Here is an 11226-nt window from a genome sequence, read left to right on the forward strand (position 1 = left end):
TTGTGAAAATAGTTCTGAAGATGTTAAAAGAAAGATGATGAAACACCAGAAGAACAGCAACAGCAGAAACCAAAAATTATAGGTAAAGTAGTCTTGTAGTTTTGCCAATAATTTGAAATGCATGAGTATATTGTAAAAATAAAATTTATTCAGCAGCTCCAGTATCGTTTACGATCAAAAAGCCTAAAGAACCAGAACAAATTATTACCAAGCCAGCGTTGCCGCTTGAAGATAGTGATGAGGATGAAGAACAAACTAAGAATATTTCAAAAATAGAAAGTAGCAGTTATGTCGCAAATAATGAAACAAATGTAGTAGAAACTATTAAAGAATGTACAAATACTGCTAAAGTTAAACAAGAAACAATAGAGAAAGTAAGAAACTAAAATATCATCAATTGATGATAAGAAAGACGAAGAAAAAGTTAACAGCCCAAGTTCAGAAACGAATATTGTAGATGACGAAATGGTGATATCATCTGACCCTGAATTATCAAATGCAAGTACACCAGAGTTAGTAAAAATGAAACAAATGGGGATTTAACAGAGGATCAATGTATAGAAAACCAGGATAAAAAATTTCATTCTGAAATGAAGCTGTTGAAAATGAATGTATAGATTTGACTAATGACTCTGTAAAACCTAATTGTGATGATGAAGGTATTACAAATATCATATTTAATATTCTATCTTATCATAAAATATCTATTTTTTTTTTATAGTGACAATTTTGCGAGAGAATGGATTGATTGATGAATCATCTGGAAATAATGTGAAAAAACTGCAGTTAGAACGTAAAAAACGTGCAATGGAATTTTTTAAATCATTTAAAATCTGAAGATCCTAAGGAAAGTGTACATAGAAAAAGTAGGAAACATAGTTCTGATAAAAAGAACATCACGCAGGCATAAAAGTAGTAAGCGATCAAGAAAAAGGTATTTTTTAATAAAAAAAATAATTGTAATCTACAGCATTATTATATATTCTATTGTATTGATACAGGTCAGATTCTGCATCAGATGAAAGCCCTCCCAAATGAAGAAATCAAAGAAAAAGTCTAGATCACATTCACGAAGCAGTCGAACTCATAACATAGGAAACACAGTAAAAGTAATCATCATGAAGATGAATAAAGTTACTTACTATTTTTGTTATTTAGGAAATATGAATAAATTATTTTGATAATTAAATTTATTTTATTCATGCTGTTAATGTTAAGCACATTTATTATTATTGTTTTTCAACTAAATAATGTTTTTGAAGAGAAATGAATTTTATACAATTTGATTATATCTATTGTTAGTTAGATTTTACATTTTCAAAATTATTTGACTTACACATCGTCAGAGAAAATACATCATATTTTAAGATCAAATGACATTTTAGAATATAGTTTAATTATATGTGTAAAATTCATTTTGAGACTCCTGCATAGACCTTATAATACCTATGATTTACTTATGTATTATTAACTCCTGAAGGTGAAGTTTGTTTTCATCAAAAAATCCAATGGGCTAATTTTGTTTTCTCGACGTTTCAAGCCATTCTGAATCGAATGAGACCAAATTTGGAAAAGCATGCGTGTGCTTGTGTGAACAAATTTTTGACCTTTCGTTGACGTTTTCTTAAAAATGGCTGGACCGATTTCAAAAATTTAAAAGCCATTCGATGTATCTCGATGAGACTATCGTTAATCAGTTTTGTGCGAAGATCGGCAAAGCCGGAACGGACTATTGTAAATAGAAAAGTGAAAAAAAAAATATCCACGTTTTAGCCCGCAATTCTGAATCCATTTTGAAAATTCATAAACCGTTCAAAAGATATTGGTTAGGAATCGTTTTTCATAAATCAGCCGGACCGTTTCTTGTAACAGTGTTAAAAAATTTTTCTTTCGACGATTTTTTGAATTTTGTTTGGTGGTAGATACCATAGTCTTCTAGATCATACTAAAATATTACGGCTCTACGACAACTGGATTAGCTTTAAAATTCGTCAAAGTTTGCAAAAATTAGTAAGGTCTTTTTGGCATTTGTCAAATTGGAACTTTCATCGACGTTTGCTCAAAAACGACTGAACCGATTTCAAAAATTTAAAAGCCAATCGATGTATTTCAATGTGGATTATCTTCTCTCAGTTTTGTGCGACGATCGGCTGAGCCATTTCTTTGTAAATAGTAGAAAAGTGAAAAAATTTTCGACCACGTTTAGCTTTCAGTTCTAAATCGATTTAAAAAAAATCAAAAACTGTTTGAAAGATATTGGTTGGGAATGATACTGATTAGTTTTAGGTGAAAATCTACCGAGCCGTTTTCATGAAATTAACTGTTAAAAAAAATGTCGATTTTTATGAACCTTTTTTGGCAATACATATCCTGGTCTTATAAAACATACTAAAATGTTACGACCCTACCGCAAATAGTTTAATGTTAAAAATTCATCAAACTTTGAAAAAATATTATAGTATATTAATAATATTATATTTGTTTTGTGATGCGATGAGTTAAACATTGTCAATTCATTAAAATTGAAAATAATATGCTACAATTTTAGGATCTATAAGCACGTGTTTGTGCAATATAATTAATTAATTACAGTTAATTCAAATGCGATTGAGAAAATTCTATTCGAATCGCAATAATTGAAAGCGATAACTTTATTTTTGAAATAAACAGTTGAAAATTTAATCTAAATATCTAAATTTCAATTTCGATTGACTAAGTCAATTCTTACACATTTCAAGAACTTCAGCCAACTTGCCTTAAGGCTAAATGCCACTTTCAACTAGTTTGCTTATTTATCTCTGGACTTCTCACGAAATGTTTTTCATCACTGACTACACAGAAACAAATTTTGTCAGTTGGTACCACTCTTTATAGGTTGGTATCCTCTGCAAAATAGCGCGGACGCCTGACAACCATTCGTTAACAGGTAGTTTGAGAAGAAAATGTTCAATATTTAGAATTACCATTTCCATAAATTTATTTATTATAGTTTTTGAGTATTTCTCAAGATGCCGAAGAAGAAAGTTAAAAGATTATCAGAAACATCTAAGACAGTTGACAGTTCTAAATTAAGTACCGCAGCCAGAAAGACTAGAAGTCAGTTAACCTCGGCGAAAAAAAATGAAGAAAATGAAAGTGACAATAAAAAAACAGATAAGGTATACGAAATTATTATTAAAGGTATTCGTTATTATAAATTTCTCGAAGGAGAAGTTCGTTTTCACGAACAAATCCGACTTGTTAATTTTGTCTTCTCGACGTTTTAAGTAATTCTAAATCGTGAGACCATATTTGGAAAAAGTGTGTTGTGTACGTGAGACGATTGTTAACGTTTTCTCATAAACGACTGAACCGATGTCATAAATTTAAAAGCCATTTGATTTAATAGTCTAGTCATTATAAAAAGTTCACCTCGAAACTTGAAATACCCAGCTGTAAGTCTGTAGGGTGTCAATACCATATGTAGGTTTTGAGACATCTTTAGGGTGTCAATATACAAGTATTTACAGACTTACAGCTGGGTATCTCGAATTCCGAAATTCTTACCTAATTTAAGCTTAAATGACTGGACTATAAGTCGAACACTAGTCTAAGAACTAATGTTGATCAGTTTTCCGCGATTATCGGCCAAGCCGTTTCTTTGTAACTGGAAGTGAAAAAACTTTTGTCCATTTTTCAGTCAAAAATCCTACATCGATTTTAATAATTTAAAAATTGTACAAAAGATTTTGCTGCTAATTAGTTTTTAGCAAATATCAGTAATAATTGTTAAAGAAAATATTTTTTGGAGTATTTTAATGCAACCATTGAATGGCAAGAGAATTCCTAGTCTTAAATAACATATTCAAATATTAAAGGGCTGCAAAAATTAAATGGACCTAATCATTCTTCTAATTAATTGTTATTTAAGTTAATCATGAGTAAAAAATATGATATTATTTGTGAGAACAAGATCATAAACTTAATTTGTAAAAACTACAATATGTATATCTTTAAACACGTTTAAATTTAAAACTTTTCCACCAAAGGGCACAAAGATCCAATTTGATTTTGAGAAATTATGTTGTAAAAACCAAACCAATTACATCACAACAAATAACACATACAAAACAAACAACTATCTGACTATCTTCAGTAAACTCTCAGTTAATTTATGATAGTAGAATTGTTTTTTTTTTCTATTTTTCAAAATTTTCCTATGTTTTTTACCCCATAGGCAGGGTAAAATGGGACAGGCAAACAGATCCAATGTCTTATTTTTAATTTTAAAGGGTTAAAAAAAATCTACAGCAACTCAGCATACTTATAAATTACTCATAAATTATTATTATTTTTTTATGTTTCTGATTGTTTTACATATTATGAAGTTTATGATTTGCCTTAAGAAAAATGCCACTTACCCTAGTTTGTTATTGAAATATTCATAAAACATTTATACTAGAATTTTTAACTATAATTCACTTATGAACATGGAATTATAGTCTAGTCAATTAAGCTTAAATTAAGTAAGTATCTGGAATTCAAGATACCCAGCTGTAAGTTTGTAAATACTTGTATATTGACACCAAAAGTTGTCTCAAAACCTACATATGGTAGGGTGTATGCAACATATGTAGGTTTTGAGACAACTTTTAGGTGTCAATATACAAGAATTTACAGACTTACAGCTGGGTATCTCCAATTCCGAGGTGAACTTACTATAATGAGTGGACTATTAGTGAATTATAAGCATGTATATTTTGACATACTGAAATACTATTAACCTGAGAGAACACCAGCCCTGCCCTTAATCTATATAATAATTAGGGCTCGAAATGGATAGTTTTTTTGAGATCCAGACAGCAAGATTCTTTTAGTTCTCTGCTTAGGTGCCATACATATCCTATGGGCGCTAGCCCTGGAATACTTCAATGCTAAAGTCAGATAATATATTGTTTTGTAGCTATTTTCCTCATACACCCACAATAGCATTAAGTAAAAATTATGAAATGACTGTATGCGAATACAGTGATGTCCATAAATACATACTTGTAATTATTTTAAGTTATTAAATAGGTTTAAGTATGAAAGTAATTTTGGTTTCATTTCTTAGTTAATAACCTCCACAGGTAAATACAAATGTATTTATAGGTTGAGTTAGAATGCTAAGGTGACCTCTTTGAATGAAGCGATGATAAAATTTTACTACATAGCAGCATTGCCCCAAATACATCTTTCTCATCACAATATGATAGTCTGTTATATCTTTGTAATCTATCATTAAGATTTTCATTTAGTGCATTATAACTACAGTTATTTATAAACACTTATTTCTTCCAGGAAATCCATCCAGTGAAACCAGAAATTCAAGATCCAAAACCTTCCTCAACTACCCCTGCGACCTCAAAATCAGTTACCAAGAATATTATCAAAATAATCATTGAACACTGTGTTTCCTGACGAGTGTTCCGCTCTAAGGCAAATGCTTACTGCAAAGCCTTAGAGGAGAACTTTCCCGAAAAGCAGTTTGAGTTTTCATTAAATGAACATTTGGATTCCAAACCAAGAAGAGGTTCTTTTGAATTCACTTTGCAAAATGGGGATGAAGAAGTGCAGATTTGGTCAGGTTTAAAAAGGGGCCCACCACGTAAAGAAAAATTTCCAGAGATGGATGATTTTGTTGAGTTGTTCAAGAAGTATTTAGTGTAACTATTTTGATATGGAACCTTTCAATTACTACATCAGAAATTAAGCTAAATTTTGTTAATATTTACACGTTTCTCCCTATGATGGAAATATTATAAAGGATTTTATCTGGAATATTTCTTGAAGTTTAGAGACTGTATTATTGTATAAAATTTGTCATTTCTGTGTATTGATGAGGGGTCACATATTTTTGAACATTTCTGGATTTTTTTGTACAGTTTTTTTACATTACCCATGATTTCATAATGACAATAATATTATATGGGATTTTTATCTGAAATTTCTCTGAAACTTTGATTTTTTATAGTATATTTTTGTACAGATTTGTAATAATTTGCTATTTATAGATTTTATCATGTTTGTTTATTGTTTTGTAATAAAAATATGAGGTTTTATATAATATCTTTTATTATTATATTTAAAGAGAATAAAATAATTATAAGTACTTTTAATATAAGTGAAAGAGACATTAGTAATAAATTTACTAATTAAAATAATTAGATGTACTAATTTTAATAATTTCTTGAGTAGATTAGAGTTTTATTTGGAATACATAACAATGAGAATTGGAACATTTGCAGTTCTTCTGGAAGTGTGAAATCAAAGAATTCATTTAGATACAAGAATTTCTTTAGCGCTTTATTATAATATTTTATGATGTACTTCATCAACAGTTCAGAAAACTTTATATTTTTACATTTTTAAAATATTTCCCAATATTTCTAGTTTTATGATAGCTTGCCGAGGGTCGTCTTGCAGATGTACTAAATATTTGAAATATTTACAGTTTCTTAGGGTTACGTTCAAATAAATATATTATATATAACTTATGACTAAACATAAAATACATAATTCTGAACAAAGTATAAATATGTAAAGTTATGAATATCTGCTAAACTATTTATATCGGATATCCAACTTTAATTTTAGTTGTTACTGAATATTGTGAAGAAAAATGTATTGTAATTATTTAAGAATAATGTTTACTAAGAATGTATCAGAATCATTTTACGAAGTAAGTGTATTTGTGTTTAAACTGATTTATACTAATTTTTAAATTGAAAATACATGGCAAAATTAACAAATGTGACAAAAAATCAAATATATAAGTATATTACACATTTACTGGCAATGAGTTGATACACTATTTATGAAATTTTATGAGTGCGTTGACAACAGAGTACAATTTTGATATAGTTTTTTTCCATATTTAGACTAAAATTATGCCTTTAATATTATTAATTTTCAAGTATATTTATTATATTTAGACTTCTAATTCAATTTGCAGATAATTTTAGTAGAGCATTATCAAACATCTAATTTCGAATTAATTTTCCGATATTAAATTGTTTTTCTTTTTTTTATTATTGGCTTTATAAACAAATGCCTTATGGGCTTAGCCTACTGATAAGAAAAAATGAAAAAAATCGAACAATTCGTAATTGGCGCCCCGAATAGCGCGCGCCGTTCTCTCGTCATCGGCTCGCGTTCCTATTGGCCGAATCCGCTAGCTGCGCACTAGTATTGCCCGCAAGTCAAAGCAGGCATATACCAAGTCGAACGTACCAAACGTAACAAAACTGCACACTAAAAGCATATGGCGTCCGTTTTCTAATTTGCAATAAAAATAAGTGTTAAACGTACTAGTTGAATTTAAATCAAGAATCGAATCTACTCGAAAGGTATTATGATCGAATGAAATAAATATTTTGTTTTCGATTCAGATCGAATTGATACGGGATCGATCCTTCGACAAAAACAAAAAGCAGTGTAGTTTTGTTTATGTATACGTACCTTATATGCGTTTAGTGTGATTTACATGTGAAATAAGCGAATTGTCTGTGATATTCAAGTACCGAGAGGAACTGGACATATAATAATAAGTAATTAGTTAGGAATAATATATATCATTAAAGTATTTAAGTGGTTAAGAAAAAAAGACTGAATTTGAAAAATTTTGGCGACTGAAAAATGTCTGAGGATAATGACCGAAAGCTGAAGGATAAAGAAGGTATGAACTAATTTTATTTATTGCATGTATTTCTATGAGATTTTCCGTATATTTTTTAATTATATTAGTGGTACATAGAGCTGTCATTTGGTGTGCTTAAATATGTGTTTATTTTTCTTGCGCAATTCCAAACCATTTTGAAGGTAAATAGGTAGTCCTTAGCAATAATTTTGTTTATTTGTTATAAGTGAGTACTAGCCATTGGCAAAGAATTGTGTTGATCAGTATTTCATTATAACCTAAAATTAATTGACCAAGAGTAAAATGAAAGGTAATGATTTATTGATGTATTTTGTTAGCTTACACACATTTACATACATTTTATATAAACATAGTTTTGTAATTTATTTAATTTGATTACAATTAACCATGTTGGCATACATATTGAATCGCTGCTTTTAATTTTGTTTTCGGACGACAGTCACTAAAAGACAAAAGTAGAGCAGAGATCATAATGCTCGTACACCATTGAAATGTATTCAAGCAAATACTTTCGTTCTGTCCTAAATTTTTGACGAATATTAAAAGAAATTCTCTTTATTTTCGATTTAGATTTAATTTAATAACGTAGAATGAAGATATAAATAAATTAAACTGAAATATAATTAACTTATTATTGTATCTGTTTTGAACGTATTTGTTTACATATAATTCAATACTATTTTCAATATAAAATTACAATAGATGTAATTTGATTTGGGCTCGCCGTATGCAAGTGTTTAGAATGATGGAATTTAAATAAGAGATCCTACGTTTGGTATCACTCGTCTCGGGCAGCCTGATGTCAAGTAGTAACATTAGTTTCCATTTGGAAATATATTAGGAAAGCAATATTTTTCCAAGTGGAAAATAATATTGCTGATTCAATACATCGCTTTTAAAATCAGAGTTTCTACTTCCGATACCACAATCCTCGGCAGCCTGATACCAAGCAGTAATAACATTGGTTTCCACTTGGAAATATATTAAGATAGCATTATATTTCTAAGTGGAACATAGCATTGCTGCATCAATACATCACTATTAAAATCCGAGTTCCTACTATCTCTATTACCCGTCTCGGACAGCCTGATGGCAAGCAGCAGTAATATTAGTTACTATTTGGAAATATATTAAGATAGCAATATATTTCGAAGTGGAACATAGCATTGCTGCATCAACACATCACTTTTAAAATCAGAGTTTCTACTTTCGATACCACAATCCTCGGCAGCCTGATACCAAGCAGTAATAACATTGGTTTCCACTTGGAAATATATTAAGAAAGCAATATTTTTCCAAGTTGAAAATAGTATTGCTGCATCAGCACATCACTTTTAAAATCAGAGTTCCTACTTTTGATACCCCAATCCTCGGCAGCCTGATACCAAGCAGTAATAACATTGGTTTCCACTTGGAAATATATTAAGATAGCATTATATTTCTAAGTGGAACATAGCATTGCTGCATCAATACATCACTATTGAAATCCGAGTTCCTACTATCTCTACTACCCGTCTCGGACAGCCTGATGGCAAGCAGCAGTAATATTAGTTACCATTTGGAAATATATTAAGATAGCAATATATTTCGAAGTGAAACATAGCATTGCTGCATCAACACATCACTTTTAAAATCAGAGTTTTTACTTTTGATACCACAATCCTCGGCAGCCTGATACCAAACAGTAATATTAGTTACCATTTGGAAGTATATTAAGATAGAAATATGTTTCCAAGTGGAGCATAGCATTGCTGCATCAATACATCACATTTAAAATCGGAGTTCCTACTTTCGATAGCACCCGTTTCGGACAGCCTGATGCCAAGCAGTAGTAACATTGGTTTCCACTTGGAAATATATTAAGATATGTTACCTAGTAGAAAATGAGCATTGCTATTGCTGCATCAATACATCACTATTAAAATCAGTTTCTACTTTCGATTGCACCCATCTCGGTCAGCCTGATGTCAAGCAGTAGTAGCATTGGTTTCCACTTGGAAATATATTAAGATAGCAATATGTTTCCAAGCGAGAAATAGCATTGCTGCATCAATACATCAATATTGCAGAAATTGTAACTTTAAATTTGAGAAGTAGAGATAGGCCCATGGGGGGTAAAAAGAACAAATGCGCTTTACTCTGTGTGAGTGTTTTCAGCGTATCACAGATGGTGCTAGTGTGCTTCAAATTCAGCGTTTGTTTTAAAACACAGTCTCGCTAGATATAATTTAAACGTTCAAGAACCGATTTTATATATTTAAGTATATCATCTTTTTTTTTAATGAAAAAAATGTTCAATTTTACAACAATATACTTTCAATATACTTTTTACAATATACGTTCAATTTTACAATATACTTTTTACAACATATTTGTGATTTTGTTGAAAATATATTTCAAATGCGTATATTTTGTTCTTTTTATTAAATTTATATAATTGTATTTATATAATAGATGGTAATTATTTAGCAGTTGTAACAAATATAGTAATTAAAAAAAATATTTTGTTCTCAATTCGTATTATATATTTTATAATATTTATATAAATTTTATCTAGGCCAACCGTTTGGGTTGCATCTATAACAAATTGATGTAGTTAGTTACGTATTTCCACACAATTTCATAAAGCCCTTAAGTTTTGATTGCTCTTCAATGAAAATATATCTTTTTCTAAACTTTGATTTTTTGTAATTCAACCACTCTTCATAGGCCTATAATATTTAACAATACTTGTTAGGGTACGATTCTTTATTTATTTTATTCTATTCGTTATTCTATCTATTTCCAGTACCATACTTCTTCAAACATTGATTTTTTTAGAATTCCAACCACTTTTCATAGGCCTATAATATTTAACGATATTTGTTGAGACGTGATTTCATGATTTTTGTTATTTTATCTAATTCCACTTCCATACTTTTTCAAACATTGTTTTTTTTTTGGAATTCAACCACTTTTCATATGCCTATAATATATGACATATGCTAAGACGTGATTTTAGGACATATAATAATAAGTAATTTTTGTTTACACCAGGGCTTCTTAAACTTTTGTTCTTCGAAACCCCATTTACGATTGCGAATTTCTTGGCGACTCCATTTATGATTGGGGAGCGTCATTAATCACGTGATCGATTTTTTAAGGATTTTTGGACCACCCCTTCCCCTTGGTTATATTCAAAATAACCCCCCTTTCCTCCACCAAACATCACGTGTATTTTTAGTTACTAAATTTTTTTGCAAATGTTTGGATTTAAAAAAAATCAGGTAAAAAATAAATACACGTGATATCTTACTATACCCTTTCTTCCCCCAGTGATTTTTTGTCAAACCCCCTGCTCCTAAACCTCACGTGATTAATAGACGCCCCCTTGCGAGTTTCCCCCACACATATAAAAAAAAAATTAATATTTTTAAATGATTTATTTATTTGGTAACAATATACATATGAAAATATATAGTTCAAGAATGTGTTGTAAACATAAAAATATCATGACGTATTGGCATAAATTGATATAACTTTTGACATTAAAATCTCTCGCGACCTAT

Source organism: Ctenocephalides felis, unplaced genomic scaffold (assembly GCF_003426905.1).
Source record: "Ctenocephalides felis isolate EL2017-DRISC unplaced genomic scaffold, ASM342690v1 CF-g0.4_SCAFFOLD_01886, whole genome shotgun sequence".
Taxonomy (NCBI): Eukaryota; Metazoa; Arthropoda; class Insecta; order Siphonaptera; family Pulicidae; genus Ctenocephalides; species Ctenocephalides felis.